A 12,282-nucleotide genomic window follows, 5' to 3' on the forward strand; every position below is an offset into this window, starting at 1 on the left:
GTTTAGGCTCTATTAATAACTACACTCTTAAATAATTCAGCAAGGAAAAAGAGTAGAAGTGTTTATCAAACTTTTAATGAACATTAAAAAGTCTTGTGAACTTCCAAAAGAGTGGGATTGTAAAGAGAATTGTAATTTTGAAAGCTGCTTCTCCCAATCAGTTAAAGCCTCAGATATGAAATCTGAGCTGCTGCGCAGGTGTGGATCTTTGGTCCATTCAGTGGAGGGACTCTAAATTGTACATGGCTCATTTGATCTAGAGGCCCTAGAAATAAGATACACACACCAGGCTCCTTTTGACATCCCCGCCCCCGTGGCCTTCAAAACTAAAATAAAACATAGTTTCATTCTTCCACAACTGGAAATAAAAATATATCTTAACTAAAACATTCTGTTGCCCATTTATTGTGTGTAGCCAAAAGAGTTTCACATATTTAATACAATGTAATATCAATATAAATTGAAGCTGCATTCTTCTAGCTGTCGTACACACATCAGATTTCCCCCAAAATAGTTCAACCGTATAATTTAATACATGGTAAGGGAAAGGGTGAATGAGGCAGGGCACAGGAGTTTGCCAGGAGGTTGGGTGAGGTCACAAGGAGCAAGGTTTTACACTACATTGAGCTTCCTTGCTGGAAGTATAGAAATTGAAGCTGAATGGCCATGTACAAGATATTCTGCAGTTGCATCCTGCATTGTAGATCCAGCTTTCTGTGGGGTGGGGGCAATACTAGATGCCAAACATGGTCCTTCCCAATTTTGCCTAACTTTATGATTCTAGCTCTTTGGGACTGTGATATCTTGCAGATGGAATCAGTTCCATAATGAGCTGAGATGTTGGCCATAGTTATATTTGTTTATTTCACATGAAAGCAACTTCAAGGCTGGTTTTATTTCAATATATACTAAAGATGGGGGGGGGCGGGGAGAGGCTGCCACAAAAAGTATCAGCCCTATGTCACAGTTTCCCTCACCCTCAGAATAGGTCATTCAACTTGCTTATTATCTATCTCCTAAATTATTCTGATAATTTTCATGACCCTGCAAACCAATTAGGTGAAGCAGGGTCAAGGAAACACAGTCTGTGATATAAGATGTGTGGCACATGACAGAGAAAGAAGGGGAAATCATGTAGTTCTTATCTTCCTACTAATTGTTGATAGGACAATTTAAAAATTAAAGCAAACACAGAGTCTGGGGTATAAGAGTTATGGACTGATTACTGGCTTACGGAATTCAGTGAACAGCAATGTAAAATAATGAGATTAGGGACTGAGAATAATTATACAAATAATAGCTTAGAAAAGGTAGATAATAAAAACCATTGAATACAAGTCTAGGGAAACTTCTCGTCTCTAGTATTCTTCATTTTCTGTTAATGCAGTGTATTCGTCTTGCAGGAAGTCATTAAATTTAACATGAAGTTTTGAATGATTGAAAAAGTTATGTAAAAGGCATGTCTAAAAACAGGTAAAAGAAGTGATTTTGGAAAGTCTTCCAGGAAGATCGTAAGTGATTACATCCCTTATTGATTTTGACTGTAGCCTACAGATGATGGATTTTCTACTGACTCAGTTTTCAGAGAAGCAACAAAAAGAGGTTGGATCCTAAGAACAGCAAGACCAGTTGAAACTAGTAGCTACTAGATTTCACATTATTGATCATTAACTGTGAAGGCAGGTTGTATGCAGGTTAGGAAATGTCCTCACCACCAATTACACCAACACTACAGATGGAAATAAAACAAAACAAGGTTTCAGGTGCCAATATTGTCCTCTTCAAAGCAAGCCGTTGAGTGTGCACAGACTGAATAGGAAGTGAAGTATTTCTGACAAGTAACTTTATTTCTCCATGCCAAATAACTTATTCAGCAGACAAGAGGTAAGTCACCAAGTATCAAGGTCACCTTTCCTATTTTTTAGGCAGTACTCTTCAAAATCTCTGAAAGTTTTAGTTCTTGTATTGCCAACAATTTTGAAATAAGCACAGGTTGGGGTGTGTGTGTGTGTGTGTGTGTGTGTGTGTGTGTGTGTATACAGAGATTTACAAACTTAATCTGCAGCTCCCTGTATTTGCTTTCCCCTTCATCAAGACTTTCCAAATATATCATACATTTAGAAAAAGAATTATTTACATTTTGATGTAGACACACTGATATTTTTTGCAGTGTTTGCAGAATCAGAAAGACTTTAATTTCCTTTCAAAGCATTACAACTGACTGTTCTACTTGTTTTGTGGGAGTGACGCTGTGCAAGCAGCTGATGCAATGCTATAAATTCAGAGGTGATTTTATTCCACTTTGATCAGCCTTTACCAAAACCCAGCAATCACATTATCCTTGGGAAATGAAGGATAAAAGTTATGCTTTGGAAAATTGCTGTGGCTGTTTATCATACAGACTGTGGCTGTGCACCTAAGAATGGTTTTAACCCATTGCACTTTTCAGATATTCTAATTCTGAAAGAAGCCATAAAAGGGCAATTTCTGTGGTAAGTTTCCTTCCCCCTCCCCTAAGGCATCACAATCAGTGGCTTGCTGAGGTTCCAGAACTCAAAGAAACTTCAAAGAACTCAAATAACTTAAGAAACACACACCTAGAACTCATTTTGTAGGTTCTTTCTCTCTGGGTGGTACAAGCAGAAAATATATTTTCTCATGTTCTCAAGTCAAGCCACATTTAGGACAGGTGCCACCGAGCTAATTTCATCTAAGAACAAAATCAGCTCCTGCTGAAAGTGTGCTTCACCTCTCCATGGGAGTCAGTAAAAAATGGAAGCACAGAGCAACAAACTGAGTAGGAAAATATATTTTTCTGCATGCAGAATTGAGAACTACATTGTTATTGATGACTGTTTTATGACTGCTATAGATGACTGGACAATATTCCGCCCTGTGACAGTGTTCCCTTGCTGAGTTGCCTTGCTAGTCATCCTACTGCCAAGATACAGACTTTTGAATCTTGAGGGCATTGCGGTAATTATCCCCGATTCAAAATATACCCATCTTATTTGGCAAACATGAGCACATTTCCCCCCTCTAGCCATATGTTAGGCCCAGTCATTTATGCAGCCCAAGACAGGTGTTGCTTATCATAAGCACTGTAAAACGAAATCTTAATAGAAACATTTGGTGAAAAATAGACAGAACTTGTCAGTCACACCTCTCCAGTATGTATTTGCATTTTTTAAATAATAGTAAAATACCAATCGTGCCATTCTGTTCTGCATCATGAAGTTAGGAATGGGTTGCACATGTCAGAACATAACACATTTGGATAGAAAAGTGGTTCCTAAAAGCAAGCTACTGGAATATAAACAGACTTGTTGCCATATAGTTAACATCTGTGCTTTCTGTATGGCAGAACAAACTAACATAATGGTTACTGCCCTGGACTGAGATTTCACCACCTGTTTTTTGTTTCCCCAGAATCTGATAGCAAAGCCAAACAGACACACATTTCTAGTGTTTCAGCTTTTTTTGATCACCAATTCACAACAAATGTAAATATCGCGAAGGGAGAAGGGAATTTGTACCTTCAACAGGGTATGGCATGTTGCATTAAAACAAGGCCAAACATTAGTATATCAACAGGCAGCTTGATTAAAGAGATACAACTAGCATGAACAGATATTGTCATTCAATATGAAAATTAATTCTTAGGGGTCTTTTCCAATTTTAAGAAAAATTGAAAGCAAATTCTCTTGGTACTCCCATTTGTCACACTCATCTAAGTTAAAAACTGGTATTCTGCATGTTGTTATTTCTAGAGGGTTAGTACAATTCTCCAGAGAAAACATCTGCTATTTTGACTGAATTTCACATGACACACAAGATCAATGAGCTGGGAGGCGGGGACTTGTCATTAAATTTAGGAGTGTGGAAATTTAAGTGTTCACCCTAAGGAAATCTAAATTGCTGGATTGGGCTGCTTTTCATGAATATTATTTCCACTTGCAAGTTTTTTTGGGGTGCTAATGAGAAAAAGTAATGTAAAGCTGCATACAACCACAGGAGAAATGTTGTTCTACTTAAAGTATCCTAATTAACTCACAATAGCCACATATCACACAACAAAGAACCAAGTCTGGTACACAACACTTGCTTAGAGCATAAAAAGCTAGTTAGAGAAAATAAACAAACTGAAGCTCTATAGTATTCCTACAAATTTTGCTGGAAGTTTACCATCTAGCTGAAATAAATCAGTTCATGACTGAATCCAACCAACTATATGCAAGTTATAGAAATTCAACCCAATAGTTCTTAATCTGTGTGTACAACTTCTAACAGACTTGCGAAGCCTTGCTTGTCCAGGTCCTTCAGTTTTAGTCAGTTTCCATGTGGAAAGGTAACACCAGTACAGAACCTTGCACTAAATTTATTTCATAGTTGCTCTTCCAAAAAAGTTTATATAGATTGCTTTGATTTTTCTAACAGATAAATTATTCTGAATCCATTAGTTTAAGTGAAGCTAATTTATTCCACATCAACAAATTTCCCATTAATCCATCTGTTATGAAATACATAACATAATAAGATACAAACCTCCTGCCAAGGGAGAAGTAGTATGGAATAATATCTGTTGAAATATTCTCCAGCTCTTCAAAACACTTATTTTATATTTTAAAAATTAGTTGGTGTTCTTACATTGTTTCAGATCATAGAACATATTTCAGTGGGGGTGTTGTTGTTAAAATAAGATTATTTGGCATTTCCCTTTCTGAGATACAGAAATTGTAACTGATTAGCATAAAAATATAAACTAATATTAGGCAGCATCCCAACATTTTTTGTCTTCATTAACATACACTTAGTTATTCTAGAAGGTTTACCTAGCACACTAATTTCATCATTAATCTGTCCACATTCTTTAAGGAGCAAATGACATATGCCTTATATAACCACCATCCAACTTTGTGGGGTAAAACGTTTAGCCCAGACACACTTTTCACTGGCCAATTTATAGTGCAGCCCTTCTAGGATGTTGTCACAAATTGTTTCGAGTATGTTTCCAAATTTCAGCCACTTACCAGTTACCACTTTCCTTATGAAAATAAGTAAACACCTGTAAAATGTTGTAGAAATGGATTGACTTTTGTCGTTGGGGTGTGTTTATTAAAAGGTAAAGGTAGACGTAAAGGACCCCTGACAGTTAAGTCCAGTCACAAACGACTCTGGGGTTGCGGCGCTCATCTCACTTTACTGGCCAAGGGAGCCAACGTTTGTCTGCAGACAGTTTTTTTTCTGGGTCATGTGGCCAGAAACCAGAGCAATGCACGGAAACGCCGTTTACCTTCCCACTGGAGCGGTACCTATTTATCTACTTGCACTTTGAGGCATGCTTTTGAACTGCTAGGTTGGCAGGTGCTGGGAACGAGCAATGGGAGCTCACCCCGTCACGGGGATTCGAACCACCGACCTTCTGATCGGCAAGCACAACAGCGACTCAGTGGTTTACCCAAGCCTCTATTAGCTGATTGGGATAGTAAAATCCCCAGATTTTTTAAATCTCCATCAGCACAAATAATAAGGATACAGTTGTTTGAGGATAGCACTATCTGCAAACATAGCAGCCAAATAAATATATGAATTATTTTGAAATAGTAACTCTTATTTTATTTTATTTTTGACCTAGGATTTTATTCTTAAATAAATTCATAAGTGTCGGCAATGAAGCAGAGGACCTGACTAATGGCAAGATAAAAAGTAATGTGATTAAGATTAAGATAGAAAGAAAAATATTTAATATATATAATATATTTTTTTTCATAGCATTGGCCAATGCAAATAAAGAGCACCTTCCCCTGGGTATTTTTAAAAAATGTATTGAACAAGCAGCTGACAATCCTATCTAGATATTATACTTCTTGCTTAAAGACAGTACAGTGAATGAGAGCATCTTGCTAGCTTCCTTTGAGTTTCAAAAATGTGATAGAATTCAATAATCGGTGCCATTTTAGCTCCATAGCATCACATCCATAAATCTGACACAGTCGATAGCAGAAGCCTGTCCTTATAATAAAAGACTGATTTCTAAAACCTTTTAACACTAGCATCCTCTTACCCAACACTGCGTGAGAACGCTAAGGAAGACTGCTTACCTGTTTCCAGGCGGAGGTGGCGATTGCAGCCCAGCCCAACCCCCAGGGAACCAGAGGGGTAAAGGGGACCTTCCTGTGTAGCCAGCTGACATCATGGTTGGCCTTGGCTGGCCACAGGGAATGGCAGGATTGCCCATCGAAATTAAAAATTTGAAGAACCTCTGTGATGATACAGGCCAGTAAAATGCAGAACTGACTACCAGCTATACCTCCAAGATTGATGGCAACAGGTACTATGAGACAACATGTCATGCTGTCTTAAGCTATTCTGCCACTCCATATTATCTGGAGGGCTGTACCCTGGCAGCTCACTGTTGTTCGGTGAGCTAGCAGAAAGATTATAGCATCCTGATCTGTTTTACATCAAAATTATGAATGCTGTAAGGAATAGATGCCGTGACCACAATAAAACACTGTATTTTTTCACCTTTTGTTTTCAGCAAGGTCTAAGCAAACTTATACATGGCTGTCAACACAGTCTTATTAAATTCTATTTCCCTTATAATCTTTATGTCTCGATATCAAGTTCTCTCAATGGAACCATATATTATTCTGGTTACGTGTGTGTGTGTGTGAGAGAGAGAGAGAGAGAGAGAGAGAGAATTTTCGTAGTTACCGGTATTCACAGAGGGCAGGTGCACACTCAAAAGTGCTATAATTACCTGTACTAGTGGGAAGGGCATGGAGAGAGAGCAAAATTATGCATCATAGACAATCTAAATAGCAACTGGTAGAACAAATTGCCAGTTGACATTTGTATTGCGGGGATGTTGCTTAATTTTTAGATATTTGGTAGACTTTAATATTTAGTACTAATTATGCAGATAAAAATACATTCAACCATGATACACATTTCTTCCTGGATTTTCTGTGAATGACAAAATCCAGAATAAGAAGAAGTGAAAGTTTAGTATGTCAAAAAATTGCAATAGACCCTAGATCCATGAAGAACTGCATTCCCTATCACTGGCAGAGTTGGAAGGGGATTATTAACTAAATTGTTTCAGTATAAAGTTTGAAAGTTCTTTTTAAAAAAATCTAGTGTCATTTTACTTATTTGGTTAGTAGATGAGACAATCTAAGAAGCCAGTTAATTGAAGTCCCAAGTGGGGGGGGCAGGGTAGGAAAGAAGCACAATTACTGCTTAGCACTCTTCTTGTTTAATATAGTTTGTTAAACTCTGCAAACATGCTGTACACTTTGCAGCTGCATACCTTCGTCCCAAATCAGGGAAGCAGGGAACGGTTTAGGGTGGAGCAAGATTGAGGGTAGCCCAGCCTGTTGCAGAGAGGCCTCTTGGGTCCAGAAATCATCTACATTTTTCAGGAAGGGCCACTGATAAACATTCATACAGGGATCATGTGTCCTGAAAATGTAGATGATTTCTGGACCTAACCCGTATCAAGGGCTGGGGAATTCCAACAAAGGGACTTCTGCTTCCCTTGCCAGAGAGCATTGACATAACAAGCAGCGTAGTTCTGTGTAAAAATGTGTGTGGTGGATGCCAGAGGAAATCTTTTCCCAATAGCCCAGGCATAGCACGACATGTCCCTGACATGTAGGATTATCAGCTCAGTTTGCAGTATATTTGTAGCAAAGGGCTGGATGGTCACTGTATTCATACTACATGAAAAGGGAACAAAATGTGCATTCTTAATCTTTGCACATTTCTTGCCACTGCATTTTCAACTACTTCCGTACCCTAAGAACAAAATAAAAGCTCTGATCAATTTAGAGAAAAGCAGGTTAGAAGAACACCGTTAAGCAACAGCTTCCAACAGTCAAAGATTAACCTTACTAACTTTTCAATGGGAAATTCTGAGTGGATGAAAAGAAAGCTGGCCATGATGTCCTCACCGTTACTTCTTTAGATACCTAAATAGCTTAGATGACAATGAAGAAGAAGAAAAGAGGATGAAGTTAAATTTACAGTGAGAATTGCCCTTCTGAAATGGGATGCAAATTAACATTAGCCTTACACAGACTTTCATATCTCTTTAGTACAGCACAGCATTATTAAAGGTTAAAGAGAAGTAGTGGTAGGAGACTGCTGTACTTTGAAAGCTTCGCACCATTCTAACATCTTTCACGTCTGACCCTTTCTTTTTTATATTAGTAACCCGTGGAAATAGATTAGTCAGTTCTGTCAGCTCCCTCTCCAGGAGCCTTGAAATAGTCTCATTCACTTATCTATTAGCTGTATACCCTAGTGACGAATTCTTGCCTTAGTGTTCAGCAAAAATGTGCATAATAATTGTCTAATGTCACATGTGGAGAAAATAGTCCATTAGACAAGTTATATTATTTTTTGGGTACACTATGCTTATTCTGAAAAATATAAAGAACTACTTGAAAGCTAGATATTACCATTATGCCACTTCAAAGAGATGACTACTCTTAAATTTCTGAAACTGGACAATTACAGCTTCTAAAGGACTTCCCAGTTTTATATTACAGGTTCAGACAGCAATAGCATTCACTTAAGGTTGACGAACATTCACCATTTTGACTGCATATTCATTTGCATTTGAAGGGTTCCTAACTCTTAACTACTTGGCTAAAGTTGTCAGTTCCCAGTGAATTTATCAGTTTGACAAGTTCAATTTTCAGTTCCCTTCAGTAAGGAGTTAGGTGAGTGGGGAGAAGGACTAGAGAGATGTCACCAAGTGATCAGGACTGAATTTTGCTCGTGTCAGATGGATCTACCACAGTGCTGAATGCCAGCAGTGGAGCAAGCCAATCAGGTGTCTGGGGCAGCGCGAACCAGGGCAGGATGCTCCGCGGGGCCTCCGAGGAGTCTGCCTACCTCCTCCCACTCAGTTGTCCTACAATTGAGGGGGAGGCGGCGGGCAAACCGTTTGGGGCAGCATGGAGCCTACAGGTGCCCAAGCCACCACATCACTCCCAGGAAAGACGTGTGGCTCGGGTGCGCTGCAGGCCCCCCAGTGAGTGCTGCATGCCATTTTGTCACACCTCCTCAGTGGTCACACCCAGGGTGGCCTGCCTCCACTGCCCCCTTACTCCACTCCTGCCGAATGCAACACAAATCATGCCCTGGTGGTGAGCAAGATCTTTCTCCAGCCAAACAGGACCCGAAGCACAAAGCAGAATGTGTGGTCATGAATCAACAACCACGTCCGAACTTTGTGAACCTTTCTCTGATTCCATTGAATAAGCTCTACTGAACTGCCCCAGAAATAGCAAAGTAGAACTACATCAAAGAGGCAACCTACAACACAGCTATGTCCTCCTTTGGCAAATTAAAGCAAGAGATTCCTTTTTTTAAAAAAAATATTTTTATTGCATTTTTTAAGAAAAGAAAGTCACCAAACATATAACAAACAAAGAAAATATAAAGAAGAAAAAATAGAAAATCACAGCCTTTCATACATTTTTTCATAACCCTCTGGACTTCCTCACGTCTCCCTTTCCTGCGTTCTCCGGACAAAAGTTATGTTCCGCAATTTATTACCTTATTTCAGATCTTATGTTCTAATTCTAATGTGTTATGCCTCTAGTTTTAAATATTTCCATCAAATATTAAACTGCTTAGTTTAGGCATAACATTACTTCAAATCTCATCTTTATAGTTCAACTTATTCTCATACATTTCTCATCTAGGCTACTGATGCCAAATTCCTTCCTTTCATGCACTTTCTTAACATTCAAACAATTTATAAAGTCTTTGTAAATAATCTTTAAACTTCTTCCAATCCTCTTCCACCTCCTCTTTTGCCAGGTCAAAGCAAGAGATTCCTGACTGGTTTGAGGCCAGTGTTAAGGACATGAAGCAAAGCACCAGGCTATGGGAACTGCAAGTATGTGCAGAACCACTGAAAACCTTGTCTGAAGAGATCGTCACAGGCCATTGCCAGTGAATGAACTGGAGAAATTCTGCCTGCAAAATATATTCTTCATCACCGAAGGGTACAGCTCTTCCTTGACTACTAGCATGAAGTGATATGAATAGAAGTGGGTTCCATATGGCAGCTGTCCCTTAATTATGCCATACTTTTCTTGGTGCCAGTGATTACAAAAATGGATGGAGGCTCACTCTGCAAAGCTGCTTAACTTTGGCTGGACTTTGTGGGTGGATTGTCCTTAAGATTCCACACAAACTAATACAGCTGTTCTTTGGCAATCTGATCTTGTGCTGAAGAATGGTTTCGACAATTGATTAGGGCACAGAAGGGAGTGATACTGACTCATTAAACATAGCTGCTGCTGCTGCTTCTGGAAGGGAGAATAATAGTGCTAAACCACAGAACATTCAAATGGTTGATACGCACTAAGGATGGCCATTCTAATCACGTTCCATTTACAATACAGATAACGGGATTGTCATTACTTTATTTGTTGGCATAAAATACCCAGAAGAACAAAAAAAATTATGTGTGCCTAAATCAGTAAACTTGTGGTTAATATCTAATTGGCAAAGGGAACTGGGATATGTGTAGCATGTTTAATGACTGTTGGGTGTTATAAATCCTACGTTACCAAACAGGAGTCTAAATGAGGACCTTCCCAACCCACTGCATCATACAATACTCCCCAAGGAAAAGTTATGAATATTAAAGAATTAGCATATATCATCTTTTGAATGATAGAGACCAAGAGCAACTCCATTCTTTTCTTGTTTTTTTGCCGGAGGAGAGGGTGCGTTTGGAAATCGAACCCAAATAACCAGTTATAGTTGCAGCGTATAATGTATACATTTTATAGATAAAGCTACCCACATTCTCAAGTATTGAATGCTCAGACCCAGCTAAAAAGCTGAATCATTCCTGCCTGCCTTCTGTTACATAGAAATGTCTGGGATTAACCAAGGGTGCCCTCATGATAAAATCAGTGCTTTTTTCTCGGGCGCATACCCCTAAATATTTTGTGTATCTTTGTACTTTTGTCCAGTGTTGGAGCTTCATGCTGCAGCACCGGTTGGAGGAGAGCAGGCGGGGGGAGGAGTGGTGTACTTCCCAGGGCGTGGCGCCCTGCCCGTAGGGGCGTGGGACAAATCCTGGGGGCATAGTACGCCACCCATAGGGGAGTGGTGCGCATCCTAGAGGTGTGGTGTGCTGCCTGTAGGCGTGTGGTGCCCAGTGCAGGTGCGGGGGCAGCCATGATGGCACCCTGCTGGGATTGCACTGCTGGGGGCAGTGCACTCCCCCCACATGCCTCTTCCTCCTCCAGTGCTTTTGTCCATTTACTGTATTTATATTTCCCTATTTGAATTATAAAATGGTGATTTTCCTGAGTCAAAATGAGAGTACCCCTAAACATTTTTTTTAAAAGAAAATAGCACTGGATAAAATCATCTGTGTACCATATTCAGACAGAAAACACACACACATATATGTAAGAACAATATTTCAATGTCTGCTCTGTAGTCTTCCTTCTGAAGACCTACCAAAGCCTGGACCCATTTATGCTGGATTTGGGGTCTCAGAGTAACTTCATGGAGGAGGGTAGTGTTTCATATGAGTTACCTTCCTTGAGTCTTAGAGCAGGTTGTGAAACAAATAAAACTCATATCTGATATTGTATATTTATATGAAGCACTCACACTGTGTTTAAATAACTGATGAAATTCTACATTAATTGGTGTGAAGGGGAGGGGTTCTCCTCAGGCAAAACATCTGAGGAACAATGAGGGACGACAAATGAGTTTCACTAAGAGGAATCTAAGAAAAATTAATCACACTGCTAAGTTGTTGCTGGATTTTGCCTAAAGCAACATTCGAAACAAATTTATGGACTTCTACCTCAGGCAAATATTTGATAAATTTTGCAAGAAACAAATCTGGTTCAGTAATAACTGAAATTTGTCACACATTATTTCTATTTATAAACTATCTGAATACATCTTGTGGCTATGGCTTTCAGGATTGCCTTTTTATATTATTTATGGGTTATTTTAAGTAGCCTGCTATAGTGTGGAAACTGCTTCCAAAGGGCTGCCAATCCACCAGTGCAAGTTGGTCATGCCATGTATGCAGCTCTTGCATCTGACACTTTTCTATAAGGTTTCCTGATTGCTCTTGTATATTGCATACTCTGCATATGGTCTAGCATTGCCAATTACGTATACGCTCATATTCTGTGGAGTTGCCATAGACTAGTGATGTGAAGTGAGAATATTCTCCAGAGAGTATTCTCGAGAATATTCTCTGCTAGAAAATTCTCC

General features: G+C 39.2%; 1 protein-coding gene across 4 annotated transcripts in view; it reads right to left on the reverse strand.

Annotated features, from left to right (window-relative positions):
* FSTL5 (follistatin like 5) overlaps window positions 1-12,282 on the reverse strand; it is a 319,455-nt gene that overhangs the window by 168,551 nt on the left and 138,622 nt on the right. The gene's annotated exons all lie outside the window — the stretch shown is intronic.

Source organism: Podarcis muralis, chromosome 9 (assembly GCF_964188315.1).
Source record: "Podarcis muralis chromosome 9, rPodMur119.hap1.1, whole genome shotgun sequence".
Classification (NCBI taxonomy): domain Eukaryota; kingdom Metazoa; phylum Chordata; class Lepidosauria; order Squamata; family Lacertidae; genus Podarcis; species Podarcis muralis.